Source organism: Suricata suricatta, chromosome 2 (genome assembly GCF_006229205.1).
Source record: "Suricata suricatta isolate VVHF042 chromosome 2, meerkat_22Aug2017_6uvM2_HiC, whole genome shotgun sequence".
In the NCBI taxonomy this organism is placed as follows: Eukaryota; Metazoa; Chordata; class Mammalia; order Carnivora; family Herpestidae; genus Suricata; species Suricata suricatta.
The window spans coordinates 146,827,757-146,850,329 of record NC_043701.1 but is presented as its reverse complement, the minus strand read 5'-3'; the positions used below and the strand labels follow the sequence as shown (position 1 = coordinate 146,850,329).

The following is a 22,573-nucleotide window of genomic DNA, read 5'->3' as shown; positions in this document are numbered from 1 at the left end:
GGGGGGAAGACAGGTGGTGGTGATGGTGGAGGGCACTTGAGGGGAAGAGCACTGGGTGTTGTATGGAAAACAATTTGACAATAAAATATTATGGAAAAAAAAATATTCGGGGGAAAAAATGAGTTTAATGTAGCCATACAGATAAGCCTCAAAGACAACAGAAATAACTCTGGTTTCATCACAAAATCTATTTAATAGCTAAGCTTAGAATTTAACCAATTAACTTCAGAAGTTACCCTACAGAAAAATAAAACTCAACAAGTTACTATAATCCTCACAACAGATAAATTAGTATTAAGGCTTAAGAAGCTTATTATTAAAACAGAATAAAGTAAAACCAACAGGCAAGAAGAAATAAAATTATTTACTTATCTACCATCTCCAAAGCTGAATAGGGTGAACATACAGACACTTGTATACTTTTCTTTTTCCTAGAGTATACTTTACTCTAGCTTAGTGATTCTCCAGTTTAAAGGTGCATAAGAATGTTCAAGGGTGTGTGTGTGTGCGCACGCACCAGCGCACTGAAGATTTTACACTGTCTTTTATGAGTTAGGGAACTTTCAAGAATTATTCTGACTTTGGCTTTACATACTGACTTTAAACTCTTAAGTCCACTGTGCACAAGAGTCCCATCTAAATAACCTGTAAAACCTTCAGAGCCAAAATCACCCTTAAAAATTATTTAAATCATCACATACAATAACACTTAGTACAATAATTTTTAGAGCTAAATAGGTGCTGTTCACCCTACGGGAAACATAGGGACTAATTAAAGTAGAACAGCAGATCCCGGCCTCCAAGGGCATAAATAAGCTCACGGGTATGGGCACAACTGTCTGTACTATTTAAACTGTCAGTGATCTCAGTTTGTCTGTAAGACATGCATCGTCGGATATCTAAAAGTTAAACTCGTGAAACATGAAATGTCACTGCCATAAGCATTAAAATAATGAAGCTTCTAGGGAGAAGTTAGAATCTTAAAAGAATTAATTCGCCTGATTCAGACTTTATTTAAAAAAAAAAAAGAGGCTAACTGGGCCTACCTGAAGGCTGAAATAATGACCCTCTAAATTTGAGACTTAAAAAAATTTTTTATATCCAAGTTAGTAAATATATAGTGTAATAATGATTTCGGGAATAGAATTTAGTGATTCATCATTTACATATAACACCCAGTCAGTGCTCATCCCAAGTCCCCTCCTTAATGCCACTCACCCTTGCAGCCTTTCCCTCCCACCTAACACCCCACCAGTAACCCTGTTTGTCCTCTGTATTTAAGCATTTCTTATGGTCTGTCTCCCTCTGTTTTTATATTATCTTTGCTTCTCTTCCCTTATGTTGATCTGTTTGGTATCTTAAATTCCACATATGAGTGAGGTCATATGATATTTGTCTTTCTCTGATATATTTCACTTAACATAATATGCTCTAGTTCCATCCACATTTTTGCAAATGGCAAGATTTCATTTCTTTTTAAATTTTTTAACACTTTTATTTTTGAGAGAGAGACAGAGCATGAAGCAGGGGAAGGGCACAGAAAGAGGGAGACAGAGAATCTGAAGCAGGCTCCAGGCTCTGAGCTGTCAGCCCAGAGCCCAGAGCCCAGCGCGGGGCTCAAACTCAAAATCTGTGAGATTATAACCTGAGCTGAAGTCGGACACTTAACTGACTAAGCCACCCAGGCGACCTGAAATTTCATTATTTTTGATCACCAAGTAATATGCCATTGATATAGAACATCTTCTTTTTTTTTTTTTTAAACATTTATTCATTTTTGAGGGGAGAGGCAGAGAGAGGGAGACACAGAATCTGAAGCAGGCTCCAGGCTCTGTCTGAGCTGTCTGCACAGACCCCAATGTGGGACTTGAACTCACAAACTGTGAGATCATGACCTGAGCCGAAGTTAGATGCTTAACCAACAGAGCCACTTAGGCGCCCAGAACATCATCTTTATCCGTTCATCAGTCAATGGATATCTGGGCTCTTTCCATGCTTTGACTAATGTAGATAGATAGATACTGGGGAATATGCATGTGCCCCTTCAAAACAGCACTCCTGTATCCTCTGGATAAATACTTAGGAGGCTGGGTTATATGGTAGTTCTATTTTTAATTTTTTGAGGAACCTCCATATTGCTTTCCAGAGTGGCTGCACCAGTTTGCATTTCCATCAGCAATGCAAAAGGGTTCCTCTTTCTCTGCATCCTTGCCAACATATGTTGTTGCCTGAGTTGTTAATTTTAGCCATACTGACAGGTGTGAGGTGGTATCTCTTCCCTTGTCTTCGGTACTATTCACTTATAAAGAGGTTAGGATCGACTCCCCAGATCCTCTCTAAAAAAGTAGAGGGCAAATCCTTTAAGCATTAGTTATATTTCCTTTAAACATGTTATCCTTTAAACATTAATGTCTTTTTAGTTACCCATTGAGTGCAGAAAGAAAGTATTCCAGCTAAAAGATAACCTGGATGCCTGGGCCACCAGCAATTCTACTATATACCTATCATACCTCGTGTGCCCTCTTTACTAGGAAAGTTCTACCCTCCCCCACAAAGGGAGTGGAGGAAATAAGGCCCAGTTCGTACTTCAGCAATTGGCTTTTTAAGACCTATTTATAAAATACATTACCTCTTAATTGAGCTTACTTGAATAGATTTATTACATTCCAACCACAAAATAATGCTAACACACGAGTCTCTCTTCACAATTTCTGTATTTTGAGGCAGATGCCTTTAACTAAAATAGCAGCAGCCACATGAAACACTAAGATTCACAATCAGTTTCCAAGACTTCAGACATTCAAGTTACTTATTAACAATATCAGGACTTTATAGCAGTGTCCTCAGCAATAAAGTAGGATGCTTCTACCTTTTAAACAACAATAACAACCAAATATATATTCTATTACCATTCACATTTTAGTTAGCTAGTATCCAAGGTTCTAAAAATCACTTTGTTCTCAAAATGGCAAACACCTCAAAATATTAGAAAGCTGGCTCTGGGCTGCTCAACTGTATATAGATTGTTTATGTTAGTGGTTAAAATGCAATGCGAATTTTCTCAATGACATTCAATACAAATAAGTAACCTACTCTGTAAGAATATACTATTTCTCAAGGTACTCAAAGATATTTTCATTTTAAAGCTAAGAAAAGTTTATACTTGAAAATTCCTGTAACTTTTTTTTTTTTAAGTTATTAGGCAAGAAAGAGTACATATAGCTTTAAGGGCATCTTTGTAAACTGTGGTCCCTTGGGTTAACTCTTCTGCTATCAAAAAACTGATCTTACAAAAGAACTCCTTCCTTGAGAAAGATTTAAATGCCTGCCCTTTTCTAATTATAATTTTGCCAAGTCTTCTAGTAATAAGATTCTCAGGTTCACAAAAGAAGAAAATGTTGATCACATTCAACCACCACTAGAGACACTTCCTAAAACCACAAATTAGAAGTAGCAAATGAGAAGTGTCCCAGATGCATTTTACAGGGAATTTTATTCATATTAGTTAATTCCATATATAATTACCACTAGTTATCTTGCCAGCAGTGTAATTATGATCAGATTTTTGAAAAAGTGCTAGGTTGGTGTTAGAAGAAAGTGATTCCATTACAAACAGCTTTCTGTAATTAAATATGCCTGCTCCCAGGACAAAAAAAATAATCACTGAATTTCAGAGTAAATTACACCATGTTTCAAAATCTGAAAGCTCAGCAAGATGGGGGACAAAAGCAGCATTTCCATCCAATTGTGATAACTAGATATAACAAACCTAAGCTGAAGATTTGCAAGATTAATAAAAAGATTTAATTGCGAAGCTACAAACTTATAATCAATCACTCAGAAAGAGCTTCAATTGTAAGCTTTAGCTCATCTTCAAGATGCCCTTCACAGAGTAAGATCTATTATCTTGTACCATGAAAATCAATTTTTTTCACTAACAACACATTAACAATGACAAAGGCTAGAGACTAAAAACACAGAATTTCTTCCTATATAAATTTATAGCAGACACTAAGTAATTCTCCTCTAAACCCTCTTTGCCCCACACTTCCCACAAAGATTAATGACTTGTAGTTCAATAACCTACACAGGGGAAAAAGTTCATGGAATCTCTTAAAAGGCAATTTAAACATTAACATGGGTGTGTCACATGCTAAATGGCAAAAGTGATAAAATGCCTTTTTTTGATTCATTTAAGTCAACAAAGCTAGCTAACTTAAGAACACTTATTTATTCTGTAAGGGATCTCTTACAATTTTAAACTATAAAACAATGAAGTGCTCTGAAGGAAAAAGATCCTTAAATAATAAAGCCAAATGATCTGATGCAACAAATGGCACAGAGGAAACAAAATAAAGCATGCTAGACTTGGTACAAGAATGAATTTATCCTAGCAGGGCTCAAAAGGCCCCAAGAGTATTACAGCCCTGAGTAATAATATCTATGATACTCCTGAGGCATTAAGAAATTAAATGACTGGTGTAGTGTACTCTATTTCAGAAAGCTAGAACCTGGCCAAACATTTTTATAAAGAAGTTAATCAAACTCATGTTTTTTAAACGTTAGTATACTGAGGAAACAAAAATTACATATAACATACATCATTCATTGGCAATAAACATGTTCCAAAACTCACAATTACCCCTCAAATCCTTACAGTCACCTTTCATGTTTCACTATCTCTTGAACCCCTGGAAAGCCATTCATTCACAAGTTCCCCAAATCCAGGACCTACTCAGTCAACTCTTCTTGAACCACTTTGAAAACTGCTCAAACCTTGCAAGCATCTTTTCTATCTACTAAGACCTTACCTTTCCACATACAGTAAAATCCTGATTTGTGGGCATAATTGATTCTGGAAACATGCTTGTAATCCAAAGCACTCGTGTATCAAAGCAAATTTCAAGAACTATTGGCTCAGTTGTGATCATGTAACATTTGGCACCATGTACTACTCGTATTGCAAGACATCACTTGTTTATCAAGTTAAAATTTATTAGAAATGTTTGTTCATCTTGGGGCACCTGGGTGGCTCAGTTGGTTAACCATGTGACTTCAGCTCAAATCATGATCTTGTAGTTCGTGGGTTCGAACCCCACACAGGGCTCTGTGCTGACAGCTCGAAGCCTGGAGCCTGCTTTAGATTCATTCTCTCTCTCTCTCTCTCTCTCTCTCTCTGCCCCTCACCCACTCATGCTCTGTTTCTCTCTCAAAAATAAAACATTAAAAAAAACATTTTTTAAAATAAGAAGTATTTGCTCATGTTGAGGAACACTTGCAGGACAAGTTACTCACAATCCAAGGTTTTACTATATTTTCCTTCCTTGGTATATTCACGGCTTCAATTATGATCTCCCAGTTTTCTTTCCAGCCCAGAACTCTCTCCTATATATTCAACTGTCTCTTAATCATCTGAGTATGTTCCATAGGTATTCAAAATATAAATAGTTAAAATCGAACCTCTCTTTCTTCCAAAACTCACTCCTCCTCCTGTATCTATTTCTTTTACCAGCAATACCATTCTTCTAGTAACGCAGGCTGGAAATATCAAAAGAAACTACTGGTTCATTTTCCTTTAGTGTCACCTTCACCTTAGGATCAATCCCTTAGAGTTACTCTCATGTATTCTTTGCACACAAGGACCCTCAGGCTTTTAACAACTTTACTTTCCCATTAGTCCTCTCATGCTTCTTTTTTCCTCCCTCATCTTAAATTCCACAGTCCATTAGTCAGACCACCACTAAGTCAACAACATCCCTCTCTCCTGATACACTAACCTGGAATAGCAGTGTGGACCAAACAGGCTGTCTCTTCCTCTTGAATCTATACAGAAGCTGCTGAACAAAAACACAATGGCATATTGGTACTGCTTTTAAAGTCAAGGCCTGCAAACTAAGCCAGACAGATAATCCTAGATTTCCCTAGTCAGCTATCTTCTCTAATTTCTACAATAAGTTGACCAAGGAACAGCACAGGTTTGAATTGTGCAGGTCCACTCATATGTGAATTTTTTCCAAAAAATACAGTACAATACTACATAAATGTATTTTCTCTTCCTTATGATTTTCTAAATAGTATTTTTCTTAGTAACATTTTCTTTTATCTAGCTTACTTTATTATAAGAATAAGAATACAGATAAGAATCAACTATCTTATCAGTAAAGCTTCCAATGAACAGCAGGCTATAAATAGTTAAGTTTTGGAGGAGTCAAAAGTTAGATGCAGATTTTCCACTGCGTGAGGGCTGGAACCCCTAACCCCCATATTATTCAAGGGCCAACAGAATCTATTTCAAATAGTCCCCATGTTCTTTAAATCTTCAACCCTACTTAACTTGCAAATACCAATCTCTTCCTAGAGAAAACCAAAGTCAGGAAATCTCTTGCCAAACTAATATCCATACATTTACTTTTGCTTCATTCTGCACTATTACAATGTAACAACAGTGCTGTGAGTAACTTACTGCTGCTCAAATAATCGTCACTCTTTCTTCTGCACTCAAAAAATGAATAAGGCCCTACTATTTAAAAAAATAATACATACGCACACTTAAAAACTATTTCACCATCAACAGCAATCTCTAGTCATAGTCTCTCTCTCTCCTTCCACTGACATTCTCAACCACTGTTTGCTATTTTGATCTCTTTACCTCTCAGAGAGTTCTCAACCTTCTGCTTCCATTTTCACCATTTCCATTAAACTCATTCACCAAGGTGATCAACAAACTCCTTGCTCTGAAAGTCAACCTAATTTTACTCAGCAGAATCTAGTATTGTTCACCACATTCTCCTTTTTGCTTGGGTTCCTAAAAGCACTGCATTTTCTGATTTTTTTTTTTTTTTTCACTTATCAGTCTTCCCTTACAAACTCCTTTTCCCTGCCAGCCCTCAAATAGGATTGTTTTCTGGACTGTCCTGGCTCTCTCCTCTTATTGGCTCTCTCCTCTTATTATCTCTCCCAGGGTCATCTTATCCACATTGATGGCTTCCGTTAATACTTAAAACTAGCTTTCAAATATTTAACTACCACTGAGCTTTTTCCTCTGTCCTAGATGCATATATTCAATGGTCTATTAAACATCTCCATTTAGATGTCTAAAAGCTACCTCAAACTCTACATGTACAAAAAGGAAGAATTCATTCCATCTGCTTCAATCCCACCAAACCTATGTTCTATGTTCTTTCTAGCTCTGGGTGCTATCATGGTCAACTCATGTTATTCAAGTCAGAAACACAGACTCCCATATCCAATTTACCAAACAATTCTGGAGATTTAATCTTTACCACAAATTTACTCTTTTCTAACTCAACCATTCTAACTCTGCCAACATCCATTGCCTGAATTACTGTATTCTCCTAAAGAAGACCTCTAGTCTTCCTGCCCTCAATTATTCATTCTAATGTCAGCGTCATCTTCTAAAGCTGATTAATTCTGAGAAATCTGTCCAGCTCATAACTCACTGTACTCCTTTAATTGTGGGGGGCCTCTGAAGCAGTTATGCTTCTGTTGTATGCTCTCCTGGCCATAGCTGACTAGACTTAGGGGAAACAACTGACTTAATGAGCCAATTATATTTTCTCTAGGCGATCTGGAACTGGAAGAGGCTGTGGGTCAGTTTTGTAATTAAAAGAAACCAAGAAGCCAGTACAGAAAGAAAGAACAATAAAGCAGAAGCTGGAGACAAGACACCTTGCGGTGAAGGTGAGGGAGAAGGAAAGCAAGAACACCCGATACTAATTCAGGACCCATTTCTGGTTCCAGACCTTTGTGAGGTCCTGCAGCACTCCCGACCCTTACATATGCTGAACGTCTCTGGGTCACTTTCTTTGTGTTTTGCCAAGGCTTCTTACTTAAAACGAAAATATCCTTAACAAAAATAATCTTTCTAACATGCAGATTTGATCCTGCACCTCCTTTGCTTAAAATCATATAGGACAAAGCCCAAATCTTTCATGAGGGTTTTCAGGGCTATGGATGATTTAGCCCTGGTCTCCTCAGCATCCAGCCACAATTTATTTTAGTTCCATAATGTACCACAATCTCTGTCACCTGCAGGGTGACACGTGGTTTCTTTTTACCTGTAACATATTTCTCCCTAGTCACTTTCCCTGGTCAAGACCTAGTCCTCAGTAAGGCTTTTGAGTTTAGTGGCCAGTGCAGTCACTCCCAAGACACACTAGCTTTCTTCTATGGCACCACATGCATTACCCTCATCGTAAATGTCTGAGCTTCCCACTGGACACTGGTTTTTATTAAAACCTTGTAAGGACAAACAGCATTTATGTTGCTCACAGTTGTGTTCTCAGAATTGCACAGCAAATACCTAAATACTTACGAATAAATTAATCTAATGAGTTGATAAATCATGTTGATTCTCCTCTGATATTTTGGATACATTTTTTATCTCTATAGATAGTACTCTATTCAATCTCATTTCTTCTTCTCTAAACTATTTCAATGAATTTTTAACTAACCTCTCTGCCTAATTTCACCCCATTCAAATCCATTCTATCTCCCATAACAAGTAGGTTTTAAAAAGATGTCAATTCTCTCCTCTGCTTAAAAACTTCCTCTAGAACAAAGCCCATCCAAGTGGACTACTTTTTATTTCTTGAACATATCAAACTTTTCTGCCTTTATGTCTCTGTTCTCTTCTGCGAAATACCTTTCTCCATTATTTCCAAATGTTCAATTATAAGCCATCATATAAGGCCAGAAAATGGTACATTTCATCTGAATTTTATCTATACTTCTCATGACACTTAGTATTTTTTAATACTGTACTAAAAGTTACGTATATATCCAACTGTAAAATTTTATGTCAACCCAAAATTGTCAAGTTTCTTGATTAAGCAAAGATACATGCAATTCAATGTAAATGATTTGAATGAGTTATTAATGTTCCCACACATGATAATAATTACTTATAAGTAATAAAATTCTATTTGTCTACAACACAGACTTTTCAACATTTAGAATGATTGTGTTACCAAGGGTTGCTGCTTTGTCCTGGTTAATGACCTCCCTTTAAAAATTTAACTTGAAACTTACTTTGTATTAACTAAAATGTCTTAATTGTAAAACTATACAAATAACCAAAGTATCTCAATCAATACTAAATTTTCCTTTGTGAGCCTGGTACCTCAGATGGTTCTTAGTTTAACACCTTCTAATCATTAAGCTAAATATTCATGTCCAGAAAAACAAAGTGAAATAACATTTGTAATTACACAGCAGAGAGGAATCAAGCAAGATTTTATTTTGTTTAACACCATCTATCATTCAGTTAAATATTCAGGTCCAGAAAAACAAACTGAAATTACATTTGTGATTACGCAGCAGCAAAGATTTTCAAGAAAGTTAAGATTTCTTTTTTTTGAAGTCAGCCATTAAAGTGCAATAAGAAAGCTTTCCAAATATCCTAGCTGCTTCAGAATAGTTAGCTGCTGATACTTACGGTGAACAATTTACTTTTCAATCCTATATGGCAATTTTTTTCCCCAACTATGCCTCCCAACCCACTGATGGATCATGAAATCAATCCTGATTAGAATTTTTTTTAATGAAACAGAAGAGAATAGAGTATCAAAGGAGCTCATGTGTTAATTGTGAAACTCTTAATCTCACACACAAACACACAAACACATACGCAGTGTACTTACTGTACCACAGTATTTTTGTGATGTTTTTACGGACCAGATGTTGGTTGTAGACCTCAATCAAAAAAGTCAAAATAGCAAACCAATGACATTTACAAGATATAGGGATATAAATTTCAGGGCTATGGATATAAAAAATATTCATTTTTTAAAAATTTCCTTTGTTTCCAACTAATAATAAGTTATAATGGGTTACATATTTGAATATACCTAGGGTTCTCTTCTTATTACACTTATTACACTATGAAGACATAGTCACTTCAACTTCAAATTATGGCAAACAGATTAGATAAACTGCATTCTGTAAGAATTCTCATTTTATTTTTTATTTCTTATGGACTTTACTTGCCAAGAACATTCTACAAGCTATGAAGTAGAACATGCTAGCTATTAAATTCTACCTATTGTGACTTCTCCTTGAATCAGGAAGTGACTGAACAATAAAATATGCAATTACGATTTAGATTAAGTTGATTCAGCAAGATACAATTGTTATCCAATTGTCATTCCACCACTGTAACTCACTGAACACGCTCATTCCTTGACAACTTAAAATTCATTCTTTAGATCTAAAAAAAAAATCACTCAGATACATAGCTATCAATAATAAAACGGCGAGAAATTCCATTTACTTTTTTAAAGGCCTTTCCCAGGGCACCTCGGTGGCTTAGTTGTTAAGCATCTGACTTTGGCTCAGGTCTAACTTTGCCAAAGTTTTGTTACAGACAAATAATTTTACATTTCCCTTGACAAACAGAATAAGATTCTCTATCTTATCATTATCTTGGTTATCAAGAGTTGGCAATGCTTTGGAATTTCCACACAACGCAACATTTTATAAATACAGAAACATTGAAAATCTCAAAGTGTCTAAGCAGGGTGTACGATAATTTACAAGGTGACATGAGAGGTATAAATTACTCATGGTCATGGGATGACATTGTTTAACTGCAATTTGATGACATAAAATAACATCAATGTGTTCAAGTCAGGAGTACTGATTATTTTTGTTTTCATAGTTGTGAAGGTACAGTATCAACTTTGAAAACTTTGAAGGATATGCACCTAATAACAGTTTACTAATAAGAGGAAAAGGACAAAGACTACAGAGCCAAGAAAAATGATACCAGAACCCTAGAGAAATTAAATACCTGTTTTACCTGTTTTATGTAATTTTTTTCCTGTTTGTTTTGCTTTATTGCAGTCTTGTTTACTTTAAGAACCTTGGATAACGACTCTATTTCCTGTTTTACACAGCTGCATGAACCTTGAAGAATAGAGAATACAAGGGAGTTTTACAAAAAGAAACAACCTTTTAGCTAGTTACAATACTGTTAACATGTTATGTATTTTTTATCAGTTAACTTGTCGTTTTCTTTTCAATCATATATTTTCAAACTGAATGGAATTGATTCATAGTTTATTACCATGGATACTAAAGACATATGTATACAATACCTGAAAAATAAGGTTAGGTACAATTTCTCTGGATAAATCAATTTTTACACAAATTTTACTATCATTATAAGGTTATGTCAAAGATATGACTGACTTCTCTAATTTCCCAGACACTTCTTTATAATATTAAAGGTGCTTAAAAGATCAACTGTCAAAGGCAATCAATCCACTCTTTGGAGTATTTCCTTTTCTGTCAAAATATGGAAGGATCTAACCAGTTGAACACTAAAATTGGTTCTGATACTTCAAGAAATAATAGTTTCCTCTTGGTCAAAAAAATAAAAGCAACCCTTAATATCCCAGAGTCCCAGGTGCTCTTTCTGGAGGCACAAGGACCATTATCCCAGTAGACAACACAGATGCCTAGAAAGAACAAGAGCTTTGAAGCAGGTCTGACATGGATCCAAATTTTGCCTCTCCATTTAGTAGTAGTTTGATTCTGGGCAATTTATTTAACCCAGTTGATTCCTCTGTTTCTACATCTGTAAAATGGAGATATTTGTGTTTATCTTTCAGGCTATTGGGAAAGAATCAAATTAAATACTGTACATTAAATAAGAAAACGGAACATGAAAAAATATCCAACCAATCTTAGTTCCCTTTCCTTTTCACTTTACAACTAAAACAACTAACCATGAACATAAAATATTTCTAAAAAACACAGTTTAAAAAACTCCTCTAATCAACACAATCTCAAAACAAGATAAAAAAAAATCTCCTCATGATATACACCATTGATTACAAACACAACCTTCATCAATCATTTCATTCTACCTTATTCTACCTTACTTGCCTTCAGAAACTCAAGGGGGAAAAAACTAATGCAATGGGCTTCTTACTGATAAATGTGTTTTGTTTATTCATCTGGTATTTCCCCCACTGCCTAGTAGAGTGCCAAACACATAAACACTCAATAAATATTATCACTGAACTGAAGCAAATAGTCCTAAAACTAGTGCCTCAAAAACCGTATCTGTAAAATGCCTCAGAAGACTATTAGGAAGAAAAGGATGAGTTATTAACTGTGTGCCCAGTTTGAGGGAATCTATATATATCTAATGACTGTTCCCAAGTGAACTGAGGTCCAAAACAGCTCTTAAAAATAAAATATTAAATCTTCTGGGGCCCCTGGGTGGCTCAGTCCGTTAAGCATCCAGCTTCGGCTCAGGTCATGATCTCACGGTTCATGGGTTTGAGCTCCGCACCAGGCTCTGTGCTGACAGCTAACTCAGAGCCTGGAGCCTGTTTTCAGATTCTGTGTTTCCCTCTCCCTCTGACCTACCCTGCTCACGCTGTCCCTCTCTCTTTCTAAAATTTAAAAAAAAAAAAATTAAAGAAACTAAAAAAAATATATTAAATCTTCTAAGCATTGTATTATACTTTACCTTCTTTTACATGAAGAACACTTCAGCTACTTTTCAGATGTTTGTAAATAATCAGAAAATGTGAGGAATATGCAATTAGGTATACATAATGCACTATAATAACTGGTACAGCTAAGAGCTCATCCAGACACCATAAAAGTAAGCAGCATTCAGAAAACAGAAATCACAGGCACAGCAGGCAGACATCAGTATGTGCTGCCAAAGTGGTACACCTGAGCCATCTAGTGGATATGAGAAAAAAATAAGTTTAATTCTATAAGAAAAATGTCTACTGTCCCAATTCTCTCCTATGAAAAAAAAATAATAAGGTGTGTGTTTTGGGGAACAGTATATGACAATCTATAAAAGATAACAGAGAACTAAGAAGTAGGTATTGAGGAAAGATGAATAATAAAGGGGTGACAAATTTATCTGAATGGAATTCAGATTTGATGGATAATTTAAGATGAGTAACAGAGACACTCATCCTTGAATTTCTCTTGAAACCATATTATTCAGAACACATGCAGTATGTAAAAGACAAAGAAAATAAGAAACATTTCCTCCAGCTACAAAGGTCTGTGGAAAGGCGAAAGGCAGTAGAAACAAGATGGCAGCCTCTGGTTGAAAGAAGAAGAGGGAACTGGGAACAGAGTGACGGATGATGCACCTTTCTGCCTGAGGATTCCCATGCTATTAGGGTTATGAGGATCCCAGCTCACTTAGAATCTCCTTGCACTCACTGCACCACCTAGCAAAGCAGGAGGCTCTAGGAAAAGGACTAAGACTTAAACTCCAGGCCCAAGGAAGAATGAGAGGATTAAACTCTTCCAAGTGCTCAAATCAACAGCATTGCTTCTACAAGTCAGAATATGAAATTTAAAAGATTTAAGGGGCGCCTGGGTGGCTCAGTCGGTTAAGCCTCCGGCTTCAGCTCAGGTCAGATCTCACGTTCGTGGGTTCAAGCCCCGCGTCAGGCTCTGTGCTGACAGTTAGCTCAGAGCCTGGAGCCTGCTTCCAGTTCTGTGTCTCCTTCTCTCTCTGCGCCTCCCCTTCTCATGCCTGTCTCTCTCTGTATCAAAAATAAATAAAACATTAAAAAAAAAAGATTTAAAAGCCACAAAGTACCTTAACAGGGTGATACTGGGCAATTCACTTAAACACAGAATAAATACTAAGCAAGATCACTTTTAAGTCTAAAATTTAATTGTTTTTTACGTGGTTAAATAAAAGATCCCTGGTTTGAAATTTTTTCCAATTGAGAGGTTAAATACTCTCAGCATGGATCCACTGCGTTGGTGAAGTCTGTGAGCCCAAGTTTAGGTCCGGTGAGCCTAAACCTGTAATAAAGCCTTTTGCTTTGGCATGCGTGAAAAAAAAAAAAAACAGGTTAAATAAAAGATCCCTGGTTTGAAATTTTTTCCAGTTAACTCACATTAACAATAGAAACTGTGTTCCAAGCTCCAAAGAGTAAATAAAGAGGACTGCCTGACTCTAAGATGCAGAAACACTAGGTCGTAGAAATAAGACACTAACTCAAGTTATTTTAATTCAAGACAGAAAAACAAAGAGTCAGAAAAGATACAGTGCTACAGAAATCTTTGGAGCTAAGAATTTAGCCTGAAAAAAGACAACTTTTACTTATGTATCATTCCTTCTGAGATTTAGGGAGGGAGAGGAGGCAGAGGGTATGGGTATGTGGATAAAGAGAATAATGATAGAAAGAGGCAAAAGACCAAAAAAAGGGGGGGGGGGAGGCAAAACCAGCACTGTAAAGAAAGAGTAAAAATTGTCCATTTTGTGGGGTATGCAGTCTCATGAAAGATCTATTGCTGGACATAAGACTAGAAAGGTGGAATGAATTTATTGTTGCACTGCAGACCTTGTATCTAAGGACTTTTATGAAAGGCAAATGAACCTGGCCAGGTCAATGGAAACGAGTGAAGACTTGAAAAGTACTAGAAAGAAAATCAATAGTATTTGTTAATCAGCTGAATATATAGGCAATGAGGAAGAGGCTACTAGAACTGAAGACAATCTAATGTGTGTGCCAGGAAATGTAGTGGTATTATTAACCCAAGTAGAAAACACAATTATGTCATGTGAATTAATGTTTTACATATGAATTGGTAAGATGAAAAATGCAAGCTAAGAAGTACTCCTTAAGAAAGACATATTTAAGTTGGGTTTATTTGGGATTTTTTGTTTTTTGGTGTTTTTGAAGAGAAAGTTAAGGAAGAAAGTAAAGGAAAATGGGAGAGAGGGAAGGAGTAAGGAAGAAATGACAACAGCAATCAGGATAAGAAGGAAAATGTGGAAAGTATAAGAGATAGCAATGTCGGTAGAGTGGAATGGCTTGAAAACTGAAAAGGAGGTAAAAAAGGAAAGAGATGATATCTATAAAACATTTCCCTTTTGAAAAGGGTAAACATCATTCTAAATGCAATATGGAAACATTTAAGCCTAGGTAGGAAAAGCAGGTTGAAAGGATTCATGTTCAGGGGCTTCTGTTTTGGCACTGAAAGCAATATAAGGTCCTGGGGAACAATACAAGATTGGGAATAGATGGGGGAAAGCCTGGGAAAGTGAATTAAGATGAAAACATTATAAAGTGGTGATCAGAAGTCAAATAAGGGCAGTCAACCAGAATAAATAAAGTGGCTGGCAACACCAGAAAAGCAGAAAGATGAAAAAAAAATTGGTTTTAGAAATGGCAGCTTTGAGATTTTAGTAATCTGATCAGGTAGTAGTGTCTAAAAGAGGGAAATACAAAAGCAGAATGCTCTGAAAAGTGGGTCAGGTTCCCACTTCACATATAAAAGTAGCTAGCTTGATACCATTTTCATATTGATCAGTTCAACTCTTTCACTTCTTCTGATCCCGTATCTGTTAGTTGTATGCTTTAAAAAAAAATCCACCATTTCATCAATATTATAGATTTACTGGTGTATAAATATAGAAAAAATTCATCTTGTGAAATTTATCATTTATCAAAAGTGTATTAAATACACACACACACACACTTAAAGAATAAAGTGTACATCATTGTAACCATCCTTCATCGCTAGTCCCTTGAAATTCCATCTCCCAATGCTATCTCTCTCATCCACAAGAAGTAACTATTTATTCTCAAGTCTGGAGAATCATTCCCTTTTCTTTATAGCTTCACAATCTAGGAATTTACCCCAGTCATATTTTTCAGTTTTGCCTCTTACTGAACGTGATGTAAAAGAAATTACAGTCACATACATTTTTTCTTTTTTCATTTGATTTTATAACTTTGATATGTAAGAGACAGAGAGACAGAGACAGAGAGACAGAGAGAGAGACAGACAGACAGAGAGACAGAGCGAGCTAGAGAGAGAGAGAGAATGTGTGTGTAGCTGTAGTTCATTAACTGTCCCTATAGAATGGTATTCTACTACGTGAACACACCACAAATTTATCCAATTTACTTTACTACTGATGGCAATTTAGGTTGTTTCTGATTTTGACCTGTGATGAAAAATGCTGCTCTGAACATTTTTGTAGATATCGTCCATACATATTTGCTTATGTTTCCTAGGATATTTACCAAGGAGTTGAACTGCTGGGTCTTAGGATAAGCACATGTTCAGCTTTACTAGATGATACCAAATTATTTTCCAAAATGGTAACACCAACTCTTGGAATTGACAGAACTTTTAAAGTAAACTAATAGTATCTCATGTAGTTTTAGTTTACACTTCTTTAAATACTAATGAGATTAGGCATCTTTTCATGTTTACTTACCTTTCAGTTTTCCACTTTTTGAAATCTTTTTTTAGTTGACTTGTTTAAAGGTTGTGCAACAGGTTTTTTATTAAATGATAAAACTAAAATTATCTTAATGAAACAATAAAGTATAAACAGAAAACTACTGAAAGTGATAGCTGGAACTGAATTAATAAAAAAAACATTAAAACTTGAGGGATAAAGTTATACAGTATAATGATGGAAGGAAATTCACACTTAAGAAAAGTAAAAATTAGTAAGCCAAATGTCAACCCAAGAAAGTTAGAAAAAGAATATCAAAATAAATCCAATAAGTACAGTAAAAGGAAGAAAATAATGAAATGCAGATGCAAGCACAAATTAATGAAACAAACATTACAGGGATCACCATAACCAAAAGCTGAAGTTTTTTATAAAAGACTAAGTTGGGAGATTCACATATTCTGATTTCAAAATTTACCACAACACTGTAGTAATCAGAACAGTATGCTATTAGAGTAAGGACTGACAGATAGATAATAGAGTCCAGAAATAAGCCCATACACCAATGGTCAACTGATTTTCAACAAAATGCCAAAAGGATTCCATGCACAGAGAATAGTCTCTTCAAGAAGCAGTGCTAGACAGCTAGATAACAACATGAAAAGGAATAAAAACCTTACCTATATCATATTAAAAATTAGCTCAAATTGTTATCAGAGACCTAAATATAAAAGCCAAAACTCTTGAAAGACAGAAAAGTAAATCTTAACCATGGATTTGGCAATGACTTTTTAGATATGACCCCAAAACCGCACCAAACAAAAGAAAAAAAACAGAGGACTTGGACTTCACCAAAATTAAAAACTTCATACATCAAAGGACATTATCAAGAAAGTGAAAGGCAACCAACAGAATAAGAGAAAATACTTGCAACCCATATATCTGACAAAGGTCCAAAATTCAGAACTTCAGCTCAGGTCATGATCTCCCAGTTAGGTGTTCAAGCCCCATGGCGGGCTCTGCACTGACAGTGTGGAGCATGCTTGGGATTCTCTCTCTCCCCCACTCTCTCTGCCCCTCCCTGACTCACACTTTCTCTCTCAAAATAAATAAACCTTTTAAAAATAAATAAATAAATAAATAATGGGCAAAAACATTTCTCCAAAGATTAAATACAAATGGTCAGTAACCACATGAAAAGATATTCAACATGATTGGCCATCAGGCAAACTCAAATCAAAACCATGAGATACCACTTCATATCCACTAGGCTGGCTATAACAAAAACACAGACAATAACAAGTATTGGCAGGATGTGGAAAAATTAATCCTTGTACATGGCAAGCAAAAATGTAAAATGGTACAAATGCTATGGAAAAGTTTGGTGGGTGTCTCAATAAGTTAAACATAGAATTAATTAATATATGGCCCAGCAATTCCCCTCCTAGGCATATGTGCAAAAGAAATGAAAATAGGTACTTCTACCCAAATACTCATGGCAGCACTAGTCACAACTGCCAAAGGTGGAAACAACCCAAATGTCTATCAACTGAAGAATGAACAAACATATATATAATGGAATATCGTTCTGACATAAAAAGGAAGAAAGTAGTGATACATGCTACAACATAAATGACCTGAACTGAAAATACACTGGTAATAAAAGAAGCCAGACATAAATGGCCACATATTGTATGACTCCATTTATAAGAAATATTGAGAATAGCCAAATCCATAGAAACAACTAGATACATAGTTGCCAGAGGCTAGAGTTGGGGAAGGAGAAGTGACTACTTAATGTGTATAGGGTCTCCTTTTGGAGCAATGACATGTTCAGGAACTATACAGTAGTGATAATTGTGCAACACTGTAAACATAGTAAATATAACGAATGGCAAATTTTATGTGTATTTTAAAAATTGAAAAATTAAAAAAAAAGACTAATGAAATGAATTTCTGGCAAGACTAAGCAAAATCAAAAGGCAACACAAGCTCTCCTTAATAAGAGTGATGAAAAAAAAAATAAGGGTGGCAAAAAAGGGGATGTAACCACAAATTTACAGACATGAAATAGCTAAAAAGATACTATAAGGCTTTATGTCAATATTTTGTCTGTTTGTATTATCAGTCAATGAGAGAAAGCTGAAAACTCTCAAATAATGCCTATGTCTTTTTTCCTCCTTGTATTATATTTGTATTTTTTTGCTTTATATATTTTCAGAACACAGTATTAGATATCTAACATTTAGAATTAATTTTCATATTAAACTGCATCTTTTATTAGTATGGAACAACCCAACTTATCTCTAGTAAAGCTTTCTGACTTAAAAACATGTACTACTGATTACATGATCTATCTTTTCCACCCTTTAACTTTCAACTTTAGTTTGCAAACTGAATAGTAAAATTTTCAAAATCCAGTCTTAAGTTGGGACTTAGCCCATTTTATATTTAATGTGGTTTACTAATATAGTTGGATTTACATCCATCATTTTATGTTTTCTACTTATTGTATAAATTGGTTTTGCTTGTTTCATTTTTAGGATTTCAGACTTCCTTATTCAATTCCCTACACTATATTTCAAAGTTATTCCTTCTATTTCTTTTAGTTGTTGTTATTCTTTGTTAACATACATGCTACTTTTTACTTTAATGGTTGTTGGTTGGGTAGATATAACTCATAATCTTAATTTGCATTTTGCTGATGGCTGATAATAATGAACATCTTTTTATATGCTATTTGCAACCCATATATCCTCTTCATTACAGTGTTTCTTCACATCTTCTGCCCATTTTCTAACTAGACTGCTTTCTTTACTATTGGGTTTTTAATTTTTTTTTTTAACATATTTCAGTTGTAAGTGCTCTGTCAAATATGTGGTCTGCCAAATTTTCTCCCAGCTCACAGTCTGTCTTTTCATCTTTTTAACATGGTCTTTCATGGAGCAAATGTTTTTAATTTTGGTGAAACACAAATTATTAATTTTTTTTCTTATATGAATTGTGCTTTTGGGGTCATGGCTAGGAACCCTTCACCAAGTCCTAAGTCTCAGAGATTTTCCTGTGTTTCCTTTTAGAACTTTTATGGTTGCCGGATCTATGTTTAAATCCATGATCTATTTTGAGTTACTTTTTGTGTAGTGTATGAGGTTTAGACTGAAGTTCATTTAGTTGCCTATGTATACCCCATTGTGCCAGCACCATCTGTTGTAAAGACTATCCTTCCTCCATTCTCTTTTATACATCTATCAAAAATAAACTTACCTTACTTATGTGGATTTGTTTCTAGTCTGTCCCAGTGATCTATAGGTCTGACACTACCACACAGTCATGATTATATAAGTTTTGAAATCATGTATAGTAATTCTTCCCATTTTATTCTTTCTTTATCGAAGCTGTTTTAGATACTCTACTTCTTTTGCCTTTCCATATAAATTTTAGGATGATTCTGTCTATACCGACAAAAATATCTTGCTGAGATTCTGAGAGCGATTTTATTAAACTTGTATATCCATTTTAGGAAAAGAGACTTCAGTACTTTGTTGAGTCTTCCAACCTATGAACAAAGTATGTCTCTCCATTAATTTAGATTTTAGACTTCTTTCATCAGCATATAGTTTTCAGTATACAAGTTTTATATATGCTTTGTTAGTTTCATAAATAAATATTTAATTTTTAAAGCAATTACAAATGGTATTGGTATTTTTTAATGTTTTTATTTATTTTTGAGGGAGAACACAAACAGCAGAGGTGTAGAGAGGGGGATAAAGGATTCCAAGTGGGCTCTGTGCTGACAGCAGAGAGCCTGATGCAGAGCTTGAACTCACAACCCATGAGAGCATGATTTGAAGTCAGATAGTCAACTGACTGAGCCACCCAGGTGCCCTGGTATTTTTTTAATTTTAGTTTCTATGTGTTCATTGCTAGAGTACAGAGATTGCTTTCTGTATGTTAATCTGGTGCCCTGTGATCTTGCTGAACTCATTGTTAGTTCTAGAGGGGTTTTTTTTTGAAATTTGAGATTTTCTACACATATGATCATATCATAGGCAAATAGAACAGTTTCTTTTCTCCCTTTCCAATCTGTATGTATGCCCTTTTTCCCCCGTCTTACTGTGCTGCCTGGAGCTTCCAACACTATGCTGAATAAGAGTAGTGAAAATTAACATTTTTTTAATGTTTTATTTATTTTTGATACAGAGAGAGACAGAGCATGAGAGGGGGAGGGGCAGAGAGAGAAGGAGACACAGAACCGGAAGCAGGCTCCAGGCTCTGAGTTAGCTGTCAGCACAGAGCCTGACGCGGGGCTTGAACCCACAAAGGTGAGATCTGACCTGAGCTGAAGCCAGAGGCTTAACCAACTGAGCCACCCAGGCGCCCCAAAAATTAACATTCTTGACATCTTATTCCCAACCATAAGGGTAAAGTATTCATTCTTTAATCAAGTATGACATCAACTGTATGTTTTCTTTATATATTCTTTATAAAGTTGAAGAAGTTTCCCTCTATTCTTAATTTTCTGAAAGTTTTAGTAGTGAATGGTGTTCAACTTTGTCAAATGCTTTTTCTACAACAATTGATATTATCATGTGACTTTTCCTCATTATCCTGTTAAGATGGTGACCACACTGCCTGATTTTCAAACCCCAAGACAACTGTGAATTCCTGGAATAATGTCCACCTGGTCACAATGTATAATTTTTTATATATTGCTGAATTATATTTACTTATACTTTGTTTAAAATTTTTCATACCTATACTTATGAGAGGGATACTGGTTTATAGTTTGCTTTTTTGGTAATGTCTATTATTTTAGTGGTAAGGTTAATACTAATTTCATAAAATGAATCAGGAAGGGTTCATTCATCTTGTACTTCCTGGCAGAGACTGTGTAGAAAAATTGTGCATTCTTCAAGCACTTGGTAGAATTCTCCAGTGAAACTATCTGGGTCTAGTTTTCATTTTAAAATGACAAATTTTATTTTCTTAACAGTTATAGAGTTATTCAAATTATATCATACTGTGTGAGTTGTAGCAGCTTGTGCTTTCTGAGCAATCAATTCATTTTATCAAAGTTGCTGAGACTTATCTTTGTTGAGAATTTCTATCTTCTCACTTATCTCAAATATGTTTGCAATTGCTTGTTGAAACATTTTCTTGATGCTGCTTTAAAATCCTGTCAGTTAACTGACGTCTGTGTTATCTTAATGTTGGCATGTATTAATTGTCTTTTCTAATTTGAATTAAAACATTTCTGGTTCATGATATATCTTCAACTGAAATCTTGATATTTTGGGTATTATGTTATGAGACTCTGGCTCTTATTAAAATATTGTTATAGCAGGCTTTCTCTAAGAATGCTCTGATGAGGAAAGCACACAGCCTCATTACTGCCCAGCATGGGTGGCAGTACAGATTATTCATCAGTTTTTCTTGACCACAAGTGGGCAGGGAGGAAAGGTGGAACTCCCTGTTGTTTGAAGATGGGAGTTCAGGATCCTCAATACTGCCCCGGCCAGAAGTGTATAGTTACTGCTCCCCACATCACCACCACTGACACCACTGACACCACTGACACCACTGGGCTGGGGTTGCCTTGTTATGCCTGAGAAGAGTGGAAGTTTAGGTCCCTACTTGGCTGTTGGTAATCAAGGTGATCTTTCCTGTGTATTTGGCTGGAGTCAAGTGGTTATTGTCTAAAAGTTTCGTCTCCCACTAGGATATTTCTTTTCTAGTCCTTGGTTAAAAAGAAGATAGATTTTTCTCAGAGTTTTGTCTGTCTGTGCCTGACATTTCAGAATTGCCAACTTATCCACACTCATTCTAGTATATACGAGGCAATAAGAAAACACAGGATTTTAACCATCATGTTACTTAGGTCCTGAGGTCCTAAGCCAATCTACCTTCTTCTCTCAACTTTTCAGGACTCTTATATTTGTTTTAACCATAATGTCCAGGGTTTTAGCTGTACTTATTAGGAGGAACAGAAAAAAAAGTATATCTATTCCATTTTTCTGGAAGCAGAAGTCTATACTGCATCACTTTTAAGTTTACTTTTATATTTTCTTCAGAGTTAAGCTTGCTAAAAAGGAGCAGGTTGTGTGTGAGTGTGTGTGTGCATTGGTGTGTGGGGTGTATGTATGTGTTTAAAAAAATCAGATCTTGAACACAAAGAGATGATCCTGATTTATTTCATTCAATCACCTCCCCATGACACTGCAAATATCTGGTAATGTCACTTATTTCACAAAATATTTAGGATTGGTTTTCTAGCAGAATATAAAAAAGAGCCAAGGCTTGTATACTTGCTGACTCACAAGTCAAACTGAGAAGGCATCCAGTAGTTAAGAGAGTGAG

At 35.4% G+C, this 22,573-nt stretch overlaps 1 protein-coding gene across 7 annotated transcripts in view; it reads right to left on the bottom strand.

The window, feature by feature from the left end:
- Positions 1 to 22,573, bottom strand: part of MAPK8 (mitogen-activated protein kinase 8) — a 105,150-nt gene that overhangs the window by 51,787 nt on the left and 30,790 nt on the right. For 6 of the 7 annotated variants that reach the window (XR_003905610.1, XM_029932086.1, XM_029932087.1 and 3 more), the window contains one exon: positions 10,820 to 10,926. The exons of the other annotated variant lie outside the window; for it this stretch is intronic. The gene's annotated coding sequence lies outside the window, so the exon portion shown is untranslated. The remainder of the gene's footprint in view (positions 1 to 10,819; positions 10,927 to 22,573) is intronic. 7 annotated transcript variants of the gene reach the window in all.